We start from the raw sequence: 22,878 nt of genomic DNA, 5'->3' as shown, positions 1-22,878 counted from the left end.
ACTGTTCAAGTTAAAATTGGTATGTTTTTATGAAGATGCATAAAATTAAATGAGATTTTGCAGTAAATGTACTTTTTGAGTGTTTTTGTGTTATTTATTCTTTTAAAGAACAAAAAGTCATTTTAAATGAACTATAAAAATTCTTGTCCATGGGAACAGTTATAGAACATAATGGAATATGCTTATAATTTGTTTATAATAATGTGTGGGTCAGTAGCAAATATTTAAAGGGGGAAAAAAAGGAATATCTCAAGTTAGTCTGAGTCTTATTTAAACTTCTGTTGGAATTGGGTCTTAAAACCAAGGAATCATAAATTAGTAATACAGTTAAAGTAGTTAAGAGGGCAGTTTAAGAGTATTTTGTCTTCAATGAACTGAATTCTAAAAGAAGATATTTTACCATCTTCAAGAAAGTCTAAAATACTTTGTCAACTAGAAATACATATTTGGTACTTAAAGACTTTTAACTCTGTATTTCATCATGACCACAAACTTTTAAAAGCATGATTTCTATAATATTAATCCCACAAATGATTCTATGAAGGTCTGAACAAATGTATGCTTCAGCCCCTCTGAGGCTGTCCCTGTGAATTTCACAGTCACCAGAAACACCCTTGGTAGCATTGCTGCGTATTTTACCTGTGTATATCCAGAGTTACATTTTTACATTAATAAGCAGACTTATCTAAAATCCATTTCAAACAGATATTTCTGTGAATTATGAGGAACATAGAAGGGAACTGAGAATACACAAAGTTTCAGAGACCTTGGCAACTCACAGGAGTTGCACTTATAAACTACCAAGTTTAGAACCAAAACCTTTAACTGGGGTGATCAGCTAGTAGGGGCAAACCCAGCATGTGATCCCAAGCCTGTCTGATTCCCAAATCCAAGTTCTTAACCACTAGGAAACCATTCAGGTTCTCTCCCAGTCTCTCTCTCTCCCTCCATCCCTCCCTCCCTCCCCCCTCCCCCGCTCTTTCTTTCTGTGTACATATGTGTCTAAGTACAAAATGGAACCCCTGATTTGAATGCAGGTCCCTCTGACTATGAAACTGATCATTTTCCTGCATACCTGCCATCTCCTTGACCTAGAGACATCTGAGGACTTCAAGGATATCTCAAGCATTCTTTGATATAGGCACCTACCTATAAGTCTTCCCAATAGTCACAGCACAGAATCAACCAAATGAGAGAAGAAGAGACTCCTATTAGCTAATGAGCCAAGCAAATATATTGCTCTCTACCAAAAAAGCCACACAGCACCCAACACACAGAAGGGGCCCAGAAAATATTTGTTGAGTGAATGAATGAACAAATGAACACATGCACACAACTCTTAAGCTAAAACACATGTACCTGTACTAACACCAGGAGGGAACATTTGAAGCCATCTCCCCATCCTCTGAGCATCACCAACATCAAAAGTTAATTTACCAGCAAGAATGTTCTTCATGCATCATTTACAAAAATCATTTGGGCTGGTCCCAGCCCTGCTCAATGTGCAATGGAAGGTAGGTGGCAGAAGACAGAGTCCTGCCCAGTTGGGAGGTATCAGGTGGCCCACAGTGAGGTGGGCAGCCATGAAATGATTTCTTGCTGGTCTGTTTCTGTCATTCCCATGTGCCCTCATACCCCTAGGCCAGTTGGCAAGTGGTCCTGAGGGTCTGATCTCTGCAAAGTGAGCTCACAGTGTTATTGAGAAAAGAGAAGAGGGAAAGAAGGAAGGGGGTCACCCCAACCTCTTCATTAGCCCTGCTTTGGAGGGTCCAGGATCTCTTTCCTGAGCAGAGAGATGAGGACACCATCACTGTTCAGCCCTCAAGTCAGGAGAGAAGTCCTCATTTCCTTCTTATCTTTGGGGAAGGCCCTCTGCCCTATGGTTATCATACCCCAGCACACCAGGAAGAGGCTGCTGGTGGTGAAAATTCCTTTACTTTACAAATAAATATTAAATATGCTGGCAGGTACCACGAATAGAGCAGACATTGTTCCTACCCAAATGGAGCTTAAAGACCTGTAGGGAATCAAGTATTTACAAAAACAAATGACAGATTATAACCTGATACATGCTACAAGGGATCGGGACCTGGCTGTGTGAGACCCTCTTAAAGGGAGATTTGACCTGAGCAGATAACGCCTTGCCGAGGCAATAATGTTTCAGCTGAGGGCTAAAGGTCCAACACATGTAAACTAAGAGAAAAGGTGTTGGAAGCATGTCTAGACAGAAGCAACTGTATGTGCAAAGGCCTGGTGGCAGAAGAGAGTATGGCAGGTTTGAGATTTGGATGTAAAGTGGTCTGGAGAAGTCAGAACGACAAAGGCTAACAGGTCTTGGGTGCTCACTGTGGGCAAGGTGTTATGACAGTGTTTTTAAAGTATTATTTAAAGCTAACATTTTTACATATGAAGAAACTAAGGCAAAGAGAGGCAAAACAAATTGCCAGATAATACCAGTTCTTGTTTAGGGCCCTTGTCTCTATCGCTAGAAGAAGAGGGAAGCCATCAGAGGGTTTAAGCAGAAATGAACACATGGTGTTTCAACAGAATGATTCTGATAAAAATAAACTAGAGATGCCCCCACCTGCACTACCCCTTCTTTTGTACCCCAAATTAAAATATTTACATGTAAAATCAGCATGGCTATTGAATCTGAAAATAAATGATTATTCTGAAAAAGAGACCTAGATAATACAAACTAATGTGCTGGTGTGTGGTGGTTCTGAGGAGTGGGGAATGGCCTAGTAGTCCAGCTCCCTCTACTTTCTGAGACCTGTATTCCAAGAAGTTTAGAAGAGAGCCTGGTATGACCTAGAGAGGGAGGTTGAAGACAGTCCCCTTCCAGGAACAGAGACTTAACGCTCCCCACCCTGTGCCAAGCTCAATGAGGACAATGAGTCCTATCTTACTTTTTATACCAGGGAAGCAAAACCTCCCTCGTGGCCCAAATCCAGGCCATATGTGTTTTTCTTTGACAGCTGCAATAGTTTAAAAATTGGGGAATTTTGCATTAAAATGTAGAGTTCTGGCTTCTCTGGCATTCCTGGGCCACCATTCACTTTTGGCCCCATGGGTTGGCCCCTGACCCACCCTAACCATCACCCCCCATAAGACATATGAGCAGCTCCATACTCCTCACTGCTACACCTGGCACCTGCCTGACCCTGCAGCCATCTACATTTGGGACCCCATTTGGGACCCCAGATTGTATTCTGAGATTTGCACAGGCTCTGGAAGGATTTCAGGTCATGGGTTTAGGAGGCTGCGCCGCAAGTTTGGACAAAGAGGAGAAGGGCTGCAAACAAACAGGTTGTCTCTGAACTGGTTTCTGGTCAGTGTGGAGGGGGGTCTCCCTGGGAGACATAGGAGTTGTTCTAGGCAGGAGAAGCAGGTGAGATGAGGTGCCAAGGTCAGAATGAGTGCAGTGCCTGGGAAGCAATGAGGAAATGATTCTCAGCAACAATCTAGTGGGTGGATACGAGAGATAAGGTTAATTTGGAGGTGTGGTTACAGTTCTGAGAGCAAGGTGAAAATTTGGACCTAAAGTCTTAGAGAATCATAGGCTCTTAGTGGGTTGAACATTAGGAAGGTCAGACCAACAGCAGCATGTGGGGATCAAGAGCCTGGAGGCAGAATCACCCTCTGTAGGAAGGAGAGTGGCAATCACAAACCTGAATGATTATTCCCAGATTAGGAATGGTGCACCCAGAATAAAGAGCCAGAAGCTGGTGCAAGCCCATGTAGTTTCATTGGCACGGGGCAGTGGTTACAGGAAAAAGAATAGTCTTGAAAATTTAGCATCACCGGGAGAAAAATGAAATGCAATAAAAATTACAGTTGGTTAAGAATGGAGGCAATTTTACTACCAACAGAGCACCACTGTGAAAATCTCCAGGCTCATGCCAGTGGGTAGATGCTGCTAACCTTTTCCTGGAGTCTGGGCATCTGAGTGCTCTTGTATTGGCCCAGGCCCGCTGGCTGGGAGCAGGGCCTCCTCCGCTTCCATAAAGCATAGATCTTGCCCAAATGTGGAAAACCTTTAGGGATATGAAAACCATTAGGGATCCGTAGCCCTGATTTGAACCAAGCAGAATAAACAAACCCTTGCCCAAATTGGAACTCACTGGACGCCTTTCAGAGTTATCCAGGGAGAAAGGCTTGGAGGCCTCAAGGGTCTTCAAGTGGGATTATGTCTTGTTTCAGCTGCTCTGCTCCAGTCTGATGAGATCCGTGCACTTCAGTCTTTGTCCTTTTCTGAAGTGTTTTAACATCTCAGTTGCAAACCCACAAATGGATTGTGTTCTAAACCTATAACATATACAGTATTTTTTTTACCCCGCTAGTGGGATTTTAAAGCCCAAGTTAGACCTTCTGGAAGTGTGTTATATATCCAGGAACTCGGTTGGAAAAGGTCCAGAGAGCATTCACATTTTCCATAGACAGGGTCTTACTAAGTTCCCAACCTTGATTTCTATTTTCAATATCCTTTGTCACTCTTTCCAGCCAAATAGTTTAGTTTTCTATATGCAAAGCTTCATATAATTTTGCATCTTGCTCCCCAGAACAATTAAGTGGCATATTTTCTTTTTTGATCCCAATTTTTTAATTAATCTGGGGAGGCAGATTCAGAGAGAATTATGAATATTCATTCATTCACTAAGTAGTCAACTCAGTGCCTACTAGGGGGCTGGACACAGGCAATTTGGGGACAGCGAAGGGGGGTGGACTGAAGAAGAGGAAACAATTCCCCTAGTCACTCATATTCATGATCCACTAAACATGGAGTTGGACAGAGAGCTAGGAAAGCAAGACACAGAGCAACTAAGAACCCAGCCCTACATGGTCACGAATTCAGAGGTCAGAGAAGCATAATTTGAACTAATCTTGAGCTAGACTGGAGCTATTACCCTGTCTCTAGTCTACTTCTAGGAATTACACTGTAATACAGCACAGTACGAAAAACATGTACTGAAGCTGGCCATGGCTTTGTTCTAGCCAGAGATAAAAACAATGAAAAAGGCAGTGTTCTTAATCCCTAGGAGTTGGTGGTTTAGTTGACAGACTGAGGTGTGAACATGTGGTTACATTGTACAGTGATACATATGAAGCTAAGGTTAGTGTGCCCTTTGGTGACAGACAGACCTAAATCCCACATACAAGCTGTGTGACCCAGGGCAGATGACTTACCTCCTCTGTTCCTAAGTTTCATCATCTTATAAAATGGGGACAGTGCAGATACTTGCCTCAGAGAATTAGAATGGTAAAATAAATGAATCTAATGAATATAAGGTGATTAGTACACTCAAAAATAAAAACAAACAGACCAAAAAAGACGGAGATGGGACAAAGAAAACATTCCAGAAATACTGAGAACAAAGGCTTAGCTGCAGAATGGTTCTCCAGACCAGGACTAGCAAGGAAGGAGTCAAGTTTGGCAGGAGCGGAGCAAAGGAACCTGGAGAGGACTGTGAGAAATGGAGCTGTGAAAGGTGCCCTGGTCTAGAGGCTTGTCTGGAGCTGCGGGTGGGCCCTGGGTTAAGGCAGACCCCAGCAGGAGGGGGCTCTGGACAGTAATTCTTCCTGGCGCTTGCTTTCAGAGCTCATTTCTCTCATCCACACCCACTCCTCCCTACCATTCCAAGCTGCATCAGCCACAGACAGCACCTCACCTGGAAGGTCTCTCTAATCTTCCTAGCTTGAGCAGTGGAATAATGCACAGAGAAACCCTTCTCCTTCTTGAGCTCAGGCATGAGAAAGTTGGAATGTTTAATGCCAACTCTTCCTTTCAAAAGGAAAAGAGAGAAAAGATGGGAGAAGGGAGGAGGAAAGGGATGGATGAAAGGAAAGGAAGGGAAATGGATCCAGAAGCGGGCAGGGAACGGTATACAGATGGACCAAATTAGCGATGTTCAGCAAAGCACAGACTTACCACCTCATTTATCAAAAGCGGGTCCCAGATCAGCCTTGCCAATGGATTCCACTTGTAGGACTTCCTGTTCTTCTTCCCATCCTTGCTTCTTCCCTGAATATCTGAACTTGGAGAGATTGCATGAGCTATCTGAGGAAGGGTCTGCAGACATGGCTGCTGCATCCATCCCAGAACCTCTGAGTTCTCCACAGATGGCCCCAGGTCTTGGATCCTTTTGACCTTGGGCGGTGTCACATCCTTTGTGCTTATCAATCTTTCTGTGTGTTTATTGGGTGACAGTGACTGAGCTCTCCTCTCTGCAGGCGCTCTGCCCTGAGCTGGAGACAGCAACATAAGGTGTAGGAGGCCCAAACAACAGTGCCCAGCACTGAGAAAGGACCCAGGGCTACCTAGAGAGAGCACCTTTCTAGCACAACTAGAGTTCTCAGAGGTGACTGCTTAGTGCCTACTTGGATACAAGTTTCGGTGATGTTGTTTTTCAAAAAAAAATCTTTATAGCTTTATCACTTTGAACCTAAAATCAAAAAGCCTATATTGCTTTAAAAATAGTAAGATTAATCTTTTCTACTACTCAGTACAAATTAATGAGAAACCATGTATTTATGAACTGGCCAATGTATAATAAAATAACTTTGATTTAGGTTTCTTTCTTGAAAATGGATTTTTGAAGTGCAGTTTCAAAGTGCCACTCTGGGGGACCTCAGGTTTGATTATTCAGTCTCTCCAAGCCTTAGTTTTCTGTATCCACAAAGTGTAAATAATAGGCTTGTCCTATAAATCAAAGGAATGCAGAGACATCTGATTTGTTGACTGTAAGCCGTTATACAAATGTAAGCTGCCTTTGCTACTACCATTAATAATTGCGATGATGAACGATGACTGTGTTTATGGCCCTGGGTGAGGTGTGTGAAGCCAGCCAGCTCATCCTCTGCTACATCTGGATGCTTCTGTGTTGGCCACTTCTAGAAACTCCTTCAGACCTGAGCTTCTCAAACTGTAATGTGCATATGGGTCCCCTGGGAAACTTGTTGAAATGCAGATTTGGATTTACTAGGTCTGGGGTGGGGTGAGATTCTGAATGTTTATGAGGTTCCCTACCATGCAGTCACTGCTGGGCAAGGCCCTCCTGTTGAGTAGCAAGACTCGAGGTTCTCTCAGAAATTCCCATGGCTTCTTTGTCTCCCACCTTTGCCGGAGGAGAGCTGACTCACCTTTCAAGGGCCAAGGGCTTCCCTGCCAGGTCCATACCCGGTCCTGGAGAAGGAAAGCTATCCGCTGCACAGAGCAAAGACCCCATCCTCCTGCAGCGCACTTCGCTTGCTGCCACATGCAGGAGGCCCGGTGTTTGTTCCCCGTTCTCCTGTGTGTTCATTCCACCATTCCTTGAGGTCTGACCTTCAGCTCTGAAGAGGTGTTAGTTCACCCACTCTGCTTGAATCTGTCTTTGAACCCTGGAGCACTGATCTGAGCCAGTCAAGTTCACAGAAAACTGACTGCAAAACCCAAATGCACTTTCCCAGTTTCTGAGAGCCACCTGCAGCTCAGTCAGTTCAAGTATCACACACAACAGGAATGGTGATAATGACTGAATCGGGAAGGACGTGCCATAAACTATTGGGAGGGCTTTACCAACACCAACCTCACCTGAAGGTGTGGTTCCAGAACCAGCAGAAATCTTGGGCCTCACCTGACCTCATGAATCAGAATCTGTGTTATTTTATTTTATTTTTTTTAAATGTAGTACACTCTGCAATACTTTTTAATTTTTTAATTTTTTTTTTGAAGATTTTATTTGTTTGACAGCGAGAGACACAGTAAGAGAGGGAACACAAGCAGAAGGCAGAGGGAAAGGGAGAAGCAGAATCCCCACTGAGCAGGGAGCCCGATGTGGGGCTTGATCCCAGGATCTTGGGATCATGACCTGAGCCGAAGGCAGATGCTTAACAACTGAGCCACCCAGGCGCCCCAGAATCTGTGTTATTTTAAACAATGGAATCCTCAGGTAAAAACATGGGTTCAAGTCCTAGCTATGCCACCCACTACTCCTGCAACTTTAATCTTTTCTCCCCTACCTTCCATCCTCAGTCCCTTGGTCTCATTCAGTTTCAGGGTCAACTTGTAAAGACCTCAAATCCTCTTCATTGATAAAGATGTTGGGAGTTCTCTTTGGTGCCCAGGATTAGTGGTCAACAACTCTAACACTCACTCAGAGTGGCTGGAGGGGAGTTCCAGTTTGTGATTGTTCCTCTAGACACCACGAGGCTAGCATGTTGGGTCCCTTTAGGTGAAGAAATTACAGAGTAATTAGATATGACCCATCAGCTGTCAGAGAATATAATCTCCTTGTATTATTTATATCTGTAACCGTAGACAAAAAGGAAGTCACCCTGAAAGAAAGAACACACCAGTGAGTAATTGGACCTTTAACAGAATGAAGAAGCCACATGTCTTATGTGTATTTATGACCTATTTCCCCCTGTACCAACTCTCATGTGCCTGTAAACAGGTAAATATAACACACTCCCAGTGTGTATGACAAGCTGCTCAGAGTTCACATGGAAACATGCCAGTCTTCCATTAATGGCCCAGACACTTCCAAAAACAACCTGGTGAGGTACAATCATGATTCCCATTTCAAAGATGAGAAAACTGAGACCTAGAGGCTATACATTGATGCCCCTGTAAATTTCCCTTATCTAAGAAATTGAGAAGGGGAAAGACAGCAGGTGGCTTTACCCTCTGTTGTCCTGAACCATTCCCTTCTGGCTTTAAATTTGCCTGCCCCAGTCCACAAACCCAAGCCTCTGTGGTGAGGTTGAGTGGGTGCTCCTGTTTTAGAAGACATTTAGGGAACCTCATGGTGATCCCACCCCCTTCCAACCTCAGAGGTTTGCCAAAGTATTCATTCCATGTATGATATTTTACTTGTGAGGCATTTAGGAAAGTTTATTTTCCTCATCTTTTCCTATCTTTGATGATGTTTGTACTCCTTCTTAGCTAGGAGTTCACAGGAAGATGAGTAGATGGCCTGGTCTGCTCTGAAAGATTAATTACAGGGTTAAGCAACTCAAGAGTGAGGAGCAGGGGTTTGAACTTGGCTCCATCCCACTTCAGAGACCTGGCACCGGAGCACATTCCTGTGTTGCATCTGGAGCCCAGGGCTTCTCCTTCACCTCCTCCTTATTCCCTCCTGCTTCTGGCAGGAGGCACATGAATGAAGGTGCCCTTAGGGGTGAAGCCCTGGTTTGGATGGTGAGAGCTGGCAATAATCCAGCAGCAATCACGGATACCGATGCTGGTCAGCCGGGACTGTCCATGTCTGGCGGTAGGCACCAGCACCTCCTTTGTCTCTGCTGCTCAGACTCATGGGAGAGAGGCCAACAACTGTTCTTCCAGTTCCTATGACTGTTTTATACCAAATCAGAAAGGAACTGACCTTAGGAAAGAAGTGTGGGGTTTCTCCAGGACATGTATAAACCTCTGTGTTTTCTTTACACATTTTATTGGGCTGGCCTCCACTTTTCTCCCACCTCCCACCGCCATCGTGGACACCACCTCCCAAGGCCAAATGGCCTTTCTAACTCCTGAGATGTTGGCCTAAGAAGGGTTTTATAAGGATTCTTCTTGGTCTCTCACAGCTGAGGACAATCAGGAGGCTGTTGCAGACATCCACACAGGTGGTAGTTGAGAGAAATCAATGAAAATGGGATGGAAGGGACTAATTCTTGGGACAACTGGTGGATGAATGGATTTGAACTCTTCCCAGGACACTGAAGAATAACAGACGCCTCCAAGATTTGGGACCTGGGGAGATGAAAGTGGTACCATTAAAAGAAAGTGAGAAGTATATCCATTTTGGATATCTTGACTTTGAGATGCTGGAATGTTCAAGGAGACGCTCCCAAAGGCATCAGCATTGGATCTGAGTGAGAGGTCAGAACTGGAATTATACATTTGTAAGTCATCTGCTTAGCTGTGATGGTGACAGCTTGAGATGAGCTTTTCTGGAGGAGAGAGAGAGAGAGCCAAGCAGAGGACTGAGACATGTACAGTTCAGGCTGCGGGGCTGCAAGTAGGGGCAGAAACCACTGCCATGGCTGGAGAGTTAAGAGGAAAGCCAAGATAGTGTAGTGCCCTGAGCCAGGACTCAAGAAGGTCCATGGTGTTGGGCTTAGAGTTGTGGATTATGAAGCTCATGCTACATAATAACTCTGTTGATTTAATGCACCAAGTCATAATGTCCTCAAATCTGTTGTTAGCTACTGTGGCATCGCCATTTTTTCCTGTTAAGGTGGGTTTGCTTTTGTCAATAAATGTCTTCTGCTTACATCATCAAACATAGTCAAAAAGCAATTACCTGCATAATTAAATACAAAACAGTTCCTGTACAGCCTCATCCACTACTGGATTGAATTCCCATAGTAAGTACTTAATGAGTACTTGACTTGAAATAGTACTTGGTCAACAAGTGAGGCACTGTGAATCTTATGACCTTCCAGGTTTTGGTCCCATTTCAGTTGAAAAGGGAAAATCGACAGTTTGAATATGTGTATAAATTAACCTCAAGTACCCAAAGTATAATCCTGGCCTCACTATCTACTACTACCTGTGAATAATATTAACCTTTGTGAGTTTCTTCAGCTGTAAAATGGAATACTAATCTTACTTAGGCCACAGAGTTGCTGACTGGGCTAAAGGAGATAATTAAGTAAAATGTTAGCAAGTAATACTACCAGTACTATTCCTATTGCCTTTTAAGGGAAAAAAAAATTTTCCAGGCCCATATGTGTTTTTCTGATTAAGTGACTTTGACCCCTCTAAAGTCTGGTCCAGGTCATTTCTGCAATAATATGTACTAAATTAGAAATAACATGTACCAGTTTTCTTTTAAGTTATAGAGCTATTTTAATTGATACTCATATCATCAAGTGTTGAGTATGTGATTATAATAACAATAATACAGAGTACATGTTCAACATGGATTTTAAAAATATATATTTCCTTGAAAACAAACATAATTTTTAAAAATATCATAGCGTTTGTGATGTGAAGTCATGGTTACAGTCACATCCCAGTTTGTCATCTATTCTTGTCCAATGTACAGGTCCAATTTAGGGCTAGACTTGCAGATAGACAATAAATATCTGGTGGTCTTGTACAAGGCTCTTCTCAGACTGTTCTTAAACATGTAATATAATACTGAATGGACAGTTAAAAGGTATGAAAACCAATCAAAGTAACACACCATATTAATAGCATAATGGATAACAACCACATGATCATCTCAATAGATACAGAAAAGGCATTTGACAAAATGTGACCCCCTTTTATGAAAAAACACCCAACAAATAAGAATAGAAGGAAACATCCCCAAATTGACAATGTGTATTTATGAAAAATCTACAGTTAACATAATGCATAATTGTAGAAAACTGAAAGTTTTCCACCTAAAATCAGGAGCCAGACAAAGATATCTATTCTCACCACTTATATTCAACATTATACTGGAGATGCTAGCCAGGGCAATTAGGCAAGGAAAAGAAATAAGAGGCATCCAGATTGGAAAGGAAGCAGTTAGACTATCTCTATTATCAGATAACATGACCTTATATGTAGAAAATCCTAAGGAATCCACTGATACACTATTAGAACTAATAAATTAGTTCAGCAAGGTTGCAGGATATAAGCTCAGTTGTAATTCTGTACACTAGGCATGAAAAATCAGAAAGTGAAGTTAAGAAAACAATTCCATTTACAACAGTATCAAAACCAATCAAATACTTAAGAATAAATTTAACAAGGGGTGCCTGGGTGGCTCAGATGATTAAGCATCTGCCTTCAGCTCAGGTCATGATCCCAGGGTCCTGGGATCGAGCCCCGCATCGGGCTCCTGGCTCAGCGAGGAGCCTGCTTCTCCCTCTGCCTCTGCCTCTCTCCCTGCTCATGCCTTCTCTCTCTCTCTGTATCTCTGTGTCTCAAATGAATAAATAAAATCTTAAAAAAAAAAAAGAATAAATTTAACAAAAGAATTGTAAGACTTATATGCTAAAAACTACAAAATACTGTTGAAAGAAATCGTATAAGACAAAGAAATGGAAAGACATCCTATGTTCACGGATTAGAAGATTAATATTGTTCAGATGACAGTACTCCCCAAAGCAGTCTCCGGATTCAGTTTCATCCCTATCAAAATTCCAGCAGCCCTTTTTTGCAGAAATTAACAAGCTGATTCTAACATTCATATGGACTTTCAAGGAGAACCAGAATAGCCAAAATAAGTTTTTAAAAGAAGAATGAAGTTGGAGGACTCACACTTCTGATTTCTAAACTTATTGTAAATATATGGTAATCAAGCCAGTGCAGACAAAATGACAGACATATATATAAATCAATGGAATAGAATAGAGAGCCCAGAAATAAACTGTAGCATATCTGGTTAAATTATTTTCGAGAAGGATGCCAAGATCATCCAGTGGGGGAAAGGACAGTCTTTACAACAAATAGTGCTAAGAAAATTGAATATTCATATATAAAAAAATGAAGTTGGACCCTTACTTTCCACTATATACAGAAATTAAAATAGATCAAAGACCTAAATGTAAGACCTAAAACTATGAAACACGAGGAGAAAAGCTTCATGACATTGGATTTGACAATGATTTCTTAGATATGACACCAAAGGCACAAGCAACAAAAGAAAAAACAGATAAATTGGACTACATCAAAATGAAAAGCTTTTGGCATCAAAGAACAAACACTATCAGTGGAGTAAAAAGGCAGCCCACAGAATGAGCTAAAATATTTGCAGATTACATAAATAAGAAATTAATATCCAGAATATATATAAAACTCAACAACAAAAAGACAAACAATCTAATTCAAAAATGAGGAAAGGACTTAAATAAGTATTTCTCAAAAGAAGGTATGCACATGACCCATAAGCACATGAAAAGATGCTCAACGTTATTAGTCATTAGGGATATGCAAATCAGAACCATAAAATACCACTTCATAGCCACTAGGATGGCTATAATTAAAAAAAAGAAAAGAAATGTTCACCTGGAGGTAGAGAAATTGGAGTCCTATACACTAATGATGGGAATGTAAATTGGTCCAGCCAGTGTAGAAAACAATTTGGGCATTCTTCAAAAAAAATGCTAAACATAAAGTTACCATATGATCTAGCAATTCCACTCCTAGGTATTTACCCACAAGAAATGAAGAAATATTCACATACAAGTTTTTGCACAAATGTTCATAATAGCATTATTCATGGTAGCCAAAAAGTGGAAACAACCTGATTGTCCATCAACAAATGAATAGATAAACAAAATTTGGTATATGCATAAAATGGAATATTATTCAGCCATATAAAAATAAGTGAGGAACTGATTCATGCTATAATGCTGATGAACCTAGAAAATATTATAAGTGGAAGAACCCAGACAAAAAAGGCCACATATTATATAATTCAGTTACGTGAAATATACAAAGTAAGCAAATCCATAGAGACAGAAGGTAGAATAATGGTTGTCAGGGGCTGATGTGGCCCGGGGAAGGGGGGCGGGGCATTAGGAATAATTGCTAATGTGTACAGGGGGTGATAGAAATGTTTTAAAATTGACTAGGGTGACAGTTGTACAGCTCTATGAATATACTAAAAAAACCCACTGAATTGTACACTTTCAAAGCTGAATTTTATGGTATGTGAATGATATCTTAATTTAAAAGAAAGAATGGACATAAATAGCTCAGCGATATTTTAGCATGGAAAGATTTAACTCTGAGACTGCCCTGACATCTTGATGGGGTTTACTGATAATGCCAAGCTAAAAGGGATGTGAAAGTTCTCTTTACAGAGGGAAGAGCTACCAGAGCTAGGAACAGCAGGGGTTTGGTGGAGGGGCTTTTTAAAATTGGGTAATCTGTTAGTACAATGTATAGCAAGATTTACAGACATTTCTTTTTATATGAACAAATGAGGTATCATTAGGGATCTTTAAAAAAAATTTTTTTTTTTTTATTATGGTAGGCACAACACCAGAGGGTACGAGATGCAGGTTATAAAAACAAAGCAAAAGTTTCCATAGCCTGAAATGATTTGATACATGACAGTCTCTTCCTCTGGCTTCAAAGATGAAAGGCCCCATAATTCCTTCTTCCTCTTTCAAATGATGACTTAATGATGATGATAAAAATGACTAATTACTGAGAGCTGAATATGTATGAAACCTCTTACACGCATTTTCTCATTTTAACTTCCCCATCATCACTGTGGCATAGTTGTTGAGAACTTACCCAAGATCATGCAGCAAGTCACTGCCAGAGCTGGGCTGCAACCCCACATCTGTGTGATCCCAAGACCTCACTCATAACCACTGGACTGTGCCGTCACTTTCCTCTGGAGAATTCCCCCAAGCGTTTACAGCTCCTGAGATTCTAGCTACACCAAATAAGGAGGCAGTAGTGTGGAGAGGAAGTTCTGTGGACTGGGAGTCCAGGGCCTGATTCGAGTCCAGCTTTGTCCTAATCAGCTCTGTGACCTTGGGCAAGAAGCTTGACCTCTCAGAGGCATAGCTTCCTGATTGTAAAGTGTGGAACATTCATCCCAACTACCCCTGTAGTTCCTTCCAGCTCCAGCGTTTGGTCTGAGTCCAGCTTGATTTACCTACCACTAAGAAAATGTCAGATTCAGTTGTAACAGAGACAGTAAGGAACAGAACCTTCAAGTCAGTGGCGGGTGATGTGGGGAGCCTGGTCTTTGGTGTCAGTCTGATGTGGCGCTGGTTCCATCGCTAATCTCAGTGTGACGTTGAGCAAGTTCCCTAACCTCTGTCCCCATCTGCTAAAATGGGGATAATGATAGCATAGCATGCTATGCCATCTGCACAGAGGGTTGTGAGCACTGAGTAAGATTTCTTTTTTTTTTTTTAAGATTTTATTTATTTATTTGACAGAGACATAGCGAGCGCAGGAACACAAGCAGGGGGAGCGGCAGGCAGAGGGAGAAGCAGGCTCCCCACTGAGCAGGGAGCCCAATGTGGGGCTCGATCCCAGGACCCTGGGATCATGACCTGAGCCGAAGGCAGACGCTTAACGACTGAGCCACCCAGGCGCCCCTAACACTTTTTTTTTTTAAGATTTTATTTATTTATTTGACAGAGAGAGACATAGCGAGAGCAGGACACAAGCAGGGGGAGTGGGAGAGGGAGAAGCAGGCTTCCCGCGGAGCAGGGAGCCCAACGCAGGGCTCGATCCCAGGACCCTGGGGTCATGACCTGAGCCTAAGGCAGACGCTTAACAACTGAGCCACCCAGGCGCCCCTGAGTAAGATTTCTGTAGGTACTAGTACATAGTAAGTACTAGGTATTATCTATTTCCTAATAATATAGTAAGTAGTGAGACCCCTGGGTGGCTCAGTTGGTTAAGCATCTGCCTTTGGCTCAGGTTATGACCCCAGGGTCCTGGGATCCAGTCCTGCATTGGGCTTCCTTCTTATCGGGGAGCCTGCTTCTCCCTCTGCCTGCCATGCCCCCTGGGTGTGCGCTCTCTCTCTCTGACAAATAAACAAAATCTATAATAAGTAGTCATTATTATATATTATATAATAGTTGATTTATGATTATTATTATTGATGGTTATAATTATAACAGAGAGACACAAAATCCCTTAAGGGTAATTAGTGTGTGTTTAAGTAGCCCAGCCAGGTCGGACTCTGGAGTTCAAGTGGCCTGCATGGGCTCGGTTCTAGAATCATCCACATCTACTGGGTCAACTACCCCTGAGGAATGTGCTGCTGAGTGGAAGGGCATTAGATTGTCACCAACACTCCAACTTCCCTCCTGTTGCCTTTGAGTTACTAACGCCATTCTCACAACACCATATCCCAGCTTGCCATATGAATTTTAGCTCAATTAATTTTGTTTACCCAAAGTAGTCAGAAATAGATAGGTAGTCAATGAGAGACACTGATAAAACTGTTAGTTGATGTGCTGTAAAAAGAAAAGAAACTTCTGTTGCCTGGAAGCTTCCCAAAATGGGTAGGGACCTGTTAGTAGATAACATAATAAGCATAATGTGATATATTTATAATAACCTTTATCACAGTGTTATTTATGATGGTAAGACATTATAAATGTAACATTGACTACTAGAGAGCCATTAAAAATATTAGAAAGCTAGTTTTAGAGCTGGGGAAATGTGAACTGGAGAGTATGTTTTTTAAAAAGGTTAGAAAAAAGTATGTGCTCTGATCCCTAACTTGGTAAATACTGTATTTATAGAAAAAAATCAAACACATGAGATGTTGCAACAGAAATATTAACAGAGATTATCTCTGGGTATGGGATTATTGATTATTTTAATTTTCCTCTTATGCTTCTCTACGTTTTCGATACTTTCACAGTGAGCTCATATATCTTTGGAAATCTGAAAAGCAGAAGTTATTTTTTATTAATAATAATTGTCAGATTTTTTTTCTGCTCTGAGGCTTTTCAGTCTACTAAACTGTTTTATCTGAATATGACTTAATTTTCAATCTAAGCATATTGTTTTTTCTTTTTTTCCTTAAGTACCAATTTAGAAATAATATGCTTTGTTGATTTTGTGCACTTATCTTTTTCATTGTAGTACTGAGGGCAGGCCAGACACATTTGTTACAAGATTGATTTGTTACTCTGAAAACCAATAACAGATAATGAGAAAGAATCACCAATTACCTAACCTTTCTCTAAACCCATTTACTTCCCTGTTGAAAAGCAATTTTCAACTCTGCCTGAGATTAGTGTCTTTAAGCCAACTCCTAATCTTTTATAAAAAGAAATCAACATCCTTCCTCTCCTGTCTTATTTTATAATTGGAATTGTACCACTCAATGTCTGTTAAATGTGCAATTGATAAATCTAATGCTTAACTTAAAAAAAATAGACTGTCTACAAAATTAACTGAATCAAAGAAAAATGAATACAGTAGATACGATAAAAAAATTTTCTGCTTTCTTCCCTAATTTTAATTTGAAGTAACTTTTCAAGAGCAATATTGTGATATTTATTGGAAAAAAATCTGAACAGTGCAGATGCTGAACCAGGTTGTGTCTGTGAAAGGACTTGAGGTTTTTCCTCTGGATGATTTTTTCAGATATCATTTTGATATATTTTTTAAACACTGTCATGTGTACAGTAGAGAAAAGTTAAACAAAACAAAATGTGCAATCTATAAACATTGTTATTAGTTTGATGTGTACTGGACAGATATGCAAACATATACCTACATTTGTAAAATTATTTTCCTCCAATAGGATCGTATTTTGTTGTTCCCAGCGTGGTTTTTTTAACCTAAATTTATCATGAAAAAAATGTCAATGTCAGTACATACAAATTTACCTCACTCTGTTTATATTTTTACAAGAATTTCTGTCAGATAAAATCCTAGAAGTGGAATTGCCAGGACAAAGTGTGTACTGTGTAAGTTTTGGTTTGCCTTCCCAGAAAGCTTATGCCCGTTTCACCAGCACTCACGGAGAATGAGAATGAAAAGTAATGTTTCAGAAGCAGAGCTACATAGCAGGTCCTCCCAAAGGTTTGCCTTGGTTCAAAAACAAACTCACAAATAAATGTGAAGTTACCATCAAAATATAACACAAGTACTATGCTCTATATTTCACTGAAGTCAGATTCCTGTAAGGTCTAATCCTGCTATTAAACAATAAAAATTGAATTGAGTCAATTAAAGATCTAGTGGCTTTATTAAGTGACTGATCTGTGAATCGGACAGTGTCCCATCTAGCAAGTAGAGTTGCACAAAATGGGAATTTTTTAGGGGCACCTGGGTGGCTCAGTCGTTAAGGGTCTGCCTTCGGCTCAGGTCATGATCCCAGGGTCCTGGGATCGAGCCCCACTTCGGGCTCCCTGCTCCGCGGGAAGCCTGCTTCTCCCTCTCCCACTCCCCCTGCTTGTGTTCCCTCTCTCGCTGTGTCTCTCTCTGTCAAATAAATAAATAAAATCTTTTAAAAAAAAAAAGGAAATTTTTTATAGGGAGGTGGGTGAGGCAAGAGGTTATTAGTAAAAGAAAAGAAGGATTGTTGCAAGCGAGATCACCTTCCCTTGGGGGAAAGGGCAGGGGGTCTTATTAGGTGGATTACCTCATCTTTGTGTGGGGTGGGGGGGCGATAGAGAGGGCCCACGTGACAAATGACCTCGTGGATGCTGACCAGAAAATTCCAGATTGATCGGCTTAAAATCCCACTCCTGGAGGGGTCGAAACTGCAGTTAAATCCTGGTTTACTCTCTTGGTGGGCAGATGACTCCACCGAGGGCCTGTGGCTTTTTTTTTTTAACAGACTCAGCAGGATATCGGGGACTCCATCTTCCTTGCAGAAGATCCCTCAGAATGCTGAGGGTAACAGAGGGCTGACCTTTGGAGTCAGAGCTGAATTGTAGTTCTATCCCCCTCTCAGTTGCAGAGTGTCTTTAGACAAATTGCTTAACATCTCTGACGTCTGTTTTGCCATCTATAGAATAGGGATAATCACCCTTGCCTTACAGCATTCTTTGTAAGAATTAAATGAGTTTCTTGGTGCCAAGAGCTAATAAATGGTGAGGAGCAGGAGGTCGGTGAGGAGCTATTATTCAGATGCTAGAAAAGGATTAGGGTATTAGCTGAGGGCATCCTGGATGATAAAGTTATTAAAACATTTGCAAAAATCCTTGATGAAATTGTTAACATTCTAGTTAGTATATGCTATGTAATATTACACCTTCTTCCTCCATCCCCCATTTCCCTCCTCCCCTACCCTGCATTATACTGATCCTCTCCTAGAATGTAGTTATGTGAACAAGGATATTTTCTTTTTCACTAAATCCCAACATTAGTGTAGCCTGAAACAAAGTCTCGCACATTGTAGGCACCCAATAAATGAATGAATGAAATTTCTACTTGAGACTTTCTTCAACCATTCAGATGTATTGGCAGCTAATAAGCCTGGCCCTTGGACAGAGATCACACCCAAGGTAACTCAGGCTTGGCTTGGGGTAATGCAGAGTCCTGGGCCAGGAGCCAGAATCTTCTGGTTCCTGCTCAGCTTTTGCCAGTTCCAAGGCTGACAACTCATGAACTGGGTCCTTGGGCAAGTCACTTAGCAGCTTAACTCAAGCTTTGTAAAAAATAACATTAGCAATGCCTGCCTGTCATGACATCCTTACATTATGCAAGAGATTAAATGAGATTCCTTGGTAAACTCTAGGTTTTTGTGTAAGGCACAGCAAGAAAGACCAAATGCTTTTCGTTTTGATTGGGACCAAAAAGCAAAGAGAGAAATAAATGGGAAGTGGCAGATTTTGCTGGGCTCGAGCCCAAGCCTGAGGCTTTGACCCAAACTAGCATTTCTGAGCAAGTGCTAACTCTGAGGGAAGATGTGGATTTTGGGGGGAGGGAGTTCCCCAATGGCACTGTGCCCCAGGGCATTGGGTGAACAGTTATCAAGGAAAAGTGCTTCCCAAGTTTAGAGGCTTTTCTGGATATTTCTAGACTGCACAATATGCGGACAGCCCCTGGAAATGGCAGCTTATAATCAAAATCAGGGGCTTTCTGAGTACCAGACAGGAAGCCAGGAATGAGAGGACTCTGGGTATGGCAGGGGGGATGCCCCTCAAGGGAAGCCATGGGCCAGATTTCCCTCCCTGGAGGCAAAGTGATTGCCTAGATCCAACCAGAGACCCCAAAGTCTAGGGTGATATATTTTTATGTAGATATTTTGATCCTCCCACTACCCACATGGTTTCTTCATGGACCACACCTGTTCTGTAGTGCCTTCTGGAAAATAAAGCTTCATTCCTTATTTTCTACAGTGATGCTCCATCTCTTCTAATATATGCTGCAGCCATCAGGAATAACCTGCAGTTTTCTAAATAAGCCACAGTGTCTCTCACCCTCTGACCTTTGCATAGAGTTCCAGCAACAAGGCAGACTAAACTTCCTTGGACACTAACTAACCTCACAAACACCTTAAGCCCTGTTCCCCCAGTGAGAATCACTGAGTATGATGATATAAGTTGTGAAGGTGCTGTAATTCCCACATAAACAATATATAGACAAGATTGAGGAGAGCTACTGTGTGCTATGATAGGATAGTCCTCTTGTGGGAATTATTAAAGACTCGGAGAAGTCCTGCAGTTACAATTGAGACTGTGGGGGACGAATCTTGCTTAAATTTGTTTAACCCAGTATGTCTCTAAATTATTAACGAAGGAACCATGCTCTGCATAAATTCAGTGTAACACTCTTTGGAAAATACTGGTTTAAAGCATGGGAACGTTCTTTCAAACTTATAAGAAGGAAAGGAAAGGGCACCTTAAGTTTCTGGGTCCTATATTCTAATGCAGTTGTGCTGGTTGAAGTGATGATTCCAGACTAAGAGGGAGAGGTGTTCACCCTCTAGGGTTAAATCCTTTATCTCTGGAGTTTGAAGAGTTTATTTTATCAGATCATTCCAAGGAAACAAGCACAAGAAGTTGATTTATACTGACTAATATTGGGACGCCTGGGTGGCTCAGTTGGTTGAGCGACTGCCTTCGGCTCAGGTCATGATCCTGGAGTTCCGGGATCGAGTCCCGCATCGGGCTCCCTGCTTGGCGGGGAGTCTGCTTCTCCCTCTGATCCTCCCCCCTCTCATGCTCTCTCTCTATCTCATTCTCTCTCAAATAAATAAATAAATAAATAAATAAAAATCTTATACTGACTAATATTGCTCAAGATGCCTCTAAAAACCAGAATGAGAGTGTGGCATTCTGTTGTTCCATGAGGCCATATGCTGAGCGATCAGGAACATGAGCTCTGAAGTCCAGTAGACACTGATTCAAATCCTGGCTCCCAGCTTACTTCTTCTGTGACCTCATGTGAGCCTCACATCATAATACTATCTACCTCCTGAATTAATCCATGTAAAATACTTAGTTAAGGAAGTTAATAATTAAGCAGAGAATCAGAACTTGCCGACACTGTGTCTCATGGTAAATATTTCCAGGTTGTGACCGTGTCTAGAGATACAACCCTATTCTACTGTAGAATAGCTATTAACTGAAGAACATAGAGCTGAGAACAAACCTTGACTGTGATTAAGGTGGATAATTTTATTCACCATACGTTTTCTAAAAACTTTCTCACAAGAGAAGAACTGCAGCTTCTAGAGGGCTTTATGAATTTTGCTCCACAACCAATGAGGAAGTGCCAGGGGGTCATAGAACGACAGGGTCTCCCATCCATCGTAGAGTTGCCCATCTGGCAGAAAGGAGGGTGTGATGGTGATGCAGAGCCGTGAGTTGGGGCCATGTGGCATGGGAAGGGGAAGAAGGAGATTATAAGGAGTGCCCAGCAAGAACGAGAGAAAATGGGAAGTTTTTAACAGCTGCTAAAAGTTTGGAACTTGTGGGGTGCCTGGGTGGCTCAGTCGGTTAAGTGTCTGCCTTCAGCTCAGGCCATGATCTCGGGGTCCTGAGATCGAGCCCCATGTCAGTCTCTCTTGCATGCTTGTGTGCACTCTCTCTCTCTCTCTGTCAAATAAATAAATAAAATATTTTTTAAAAAGTGTGGAACTTGTGGGACAGAAAATTATGTCCCAAGATTTCTGGGATGATTGTTTGTAGGGCATGATATAAAACCCCTGAGTACTTCTGCTTTAAGGAAACCTACACGAAAGATCTACATTATGTTTCAAGGTTTCTAACATCAGATTTGCGTTTCCTTTGAGTGTGCTGTCATGTTTATCCTGAGACACATGGGGCTGTGGCATTTATGAGGGTTACAACGACCAGGCTTCTTTTTTCTTCTTTCATTGAGTTTTTTTAGGTCTCCTTTATTGCTGTTTCTCACCAGTCACTAGATTCTTTATTCATTGTAACAGCATGTGATTCCTATCTCAAGATAAATTGCAGTTTATAATATATTATCTTACGTTATTTATATCTTTTATTACATTATCTCTTCTCTTACATATTAGATAAGCGATTTCACAAGATTTAGGGGTTACTATTATTTTCATCATAGAGTGTTGTACTTTGAAATCATGTTTCAGAGTTGGTTACTTCTGGGAAGACTTCCCATATAGGGCTAATTCCACTGTACATATATTATCAGTATCTAGAAGCTGCAATCTGCCTGTCATCAGACCACATTCTGAGTCAATTTTCAGGAAATCCAGTAATTTCTAAACTATTCAGAAAGTTGGAGAGCATAGACCATGTAGACTTGAGCACTTGGCATATTTTAATTATTTTCAAATAAGAGCTTAGAGAGAACCAAATATAATTTGGCTGTCATTGTTTTCCACTGAAGTTGATTTTTGTAGTTTGGCCCAAAAAAAATGGATAAAAATGGTTACAATAAATCATTGTACTCTTTACTCACCCGTTCACCTTTTAGAATCAAAGAGAAACAAAAATTTGGATACTACAGTTTTTATACAGAAGATGAAACAGGGAGTTCTGACTGGATTATATTTAAAATAGGATCAGGCTTGCATCAGTGGAGAGCAATATTGTTCAAACTTTACAGTTTTCTCCTCATGATTTTTTGTTAGATTGTCACTGAGAGCATTCCTGCAAAAGGGAAACAACTCAGTTAAACAGCAAATGTCACAAGAATTTTTCTTGAGCTATGCTTCAGAGGTGGCGGGTGGGCTGCATGGGAGAGGATGGGGTGAGGGAAGAACATCAGAGCCCAGACCATCAACAGAGATGCCCTGTCAACAGGGTGGTCTAAGAACTAAGAGCTCCCAGTTTCCATTTTTCTCTCCCACACCATTATTGGTTTATTACTTTGGGCAGAATGTATGGCCTAGTCTTTGGATCAGAAGATATGGTCACCATACCTACCAGAGGAATATAGCTTGCTGTGCACAGAAGGTACACAGTGAAGGGAAGGCTAGAGAAAATTTGGAGTTTAAGAGAGAAGGGAAG

The 22,878-nt window shown here is 41.4% G+C and overlaps 1 protein-coding gene across 1 annotated transcript in view; it reads left to right on the top strand.

Moving 5' to 3' along the window:
* The window catches only part of PLCE1 (phospholipase C epsilon 1), a 299,036-nt gene that overhangs the window by 152,434 nt on the left and 123,724 nt on the right, over positions 1 to 22,878 (top strand). The gene's annotated exons all lie outside the window — the stretch shown is intronic.

The sequence above is a fragment of the Leptonychotes weddellii genome, chromosome 6 (assembly GCF_054177405.1).
Source record: "Leptonychotes weddellii isolate Sample4059 chromosome 6, ASM5417740v2, whole genome shotgun sequence".
Lineage (NCBI taxonomy): Eukaryota > Metazoa > Chordata > Mammalia > Carnivora > Phocidae > Leptonychotes > Leptonychotes weddellii.
Note: the sequence above shows the minus strand (reverse complement) of the source record. Positions and strands in the feature narration are given on the sequence as shown.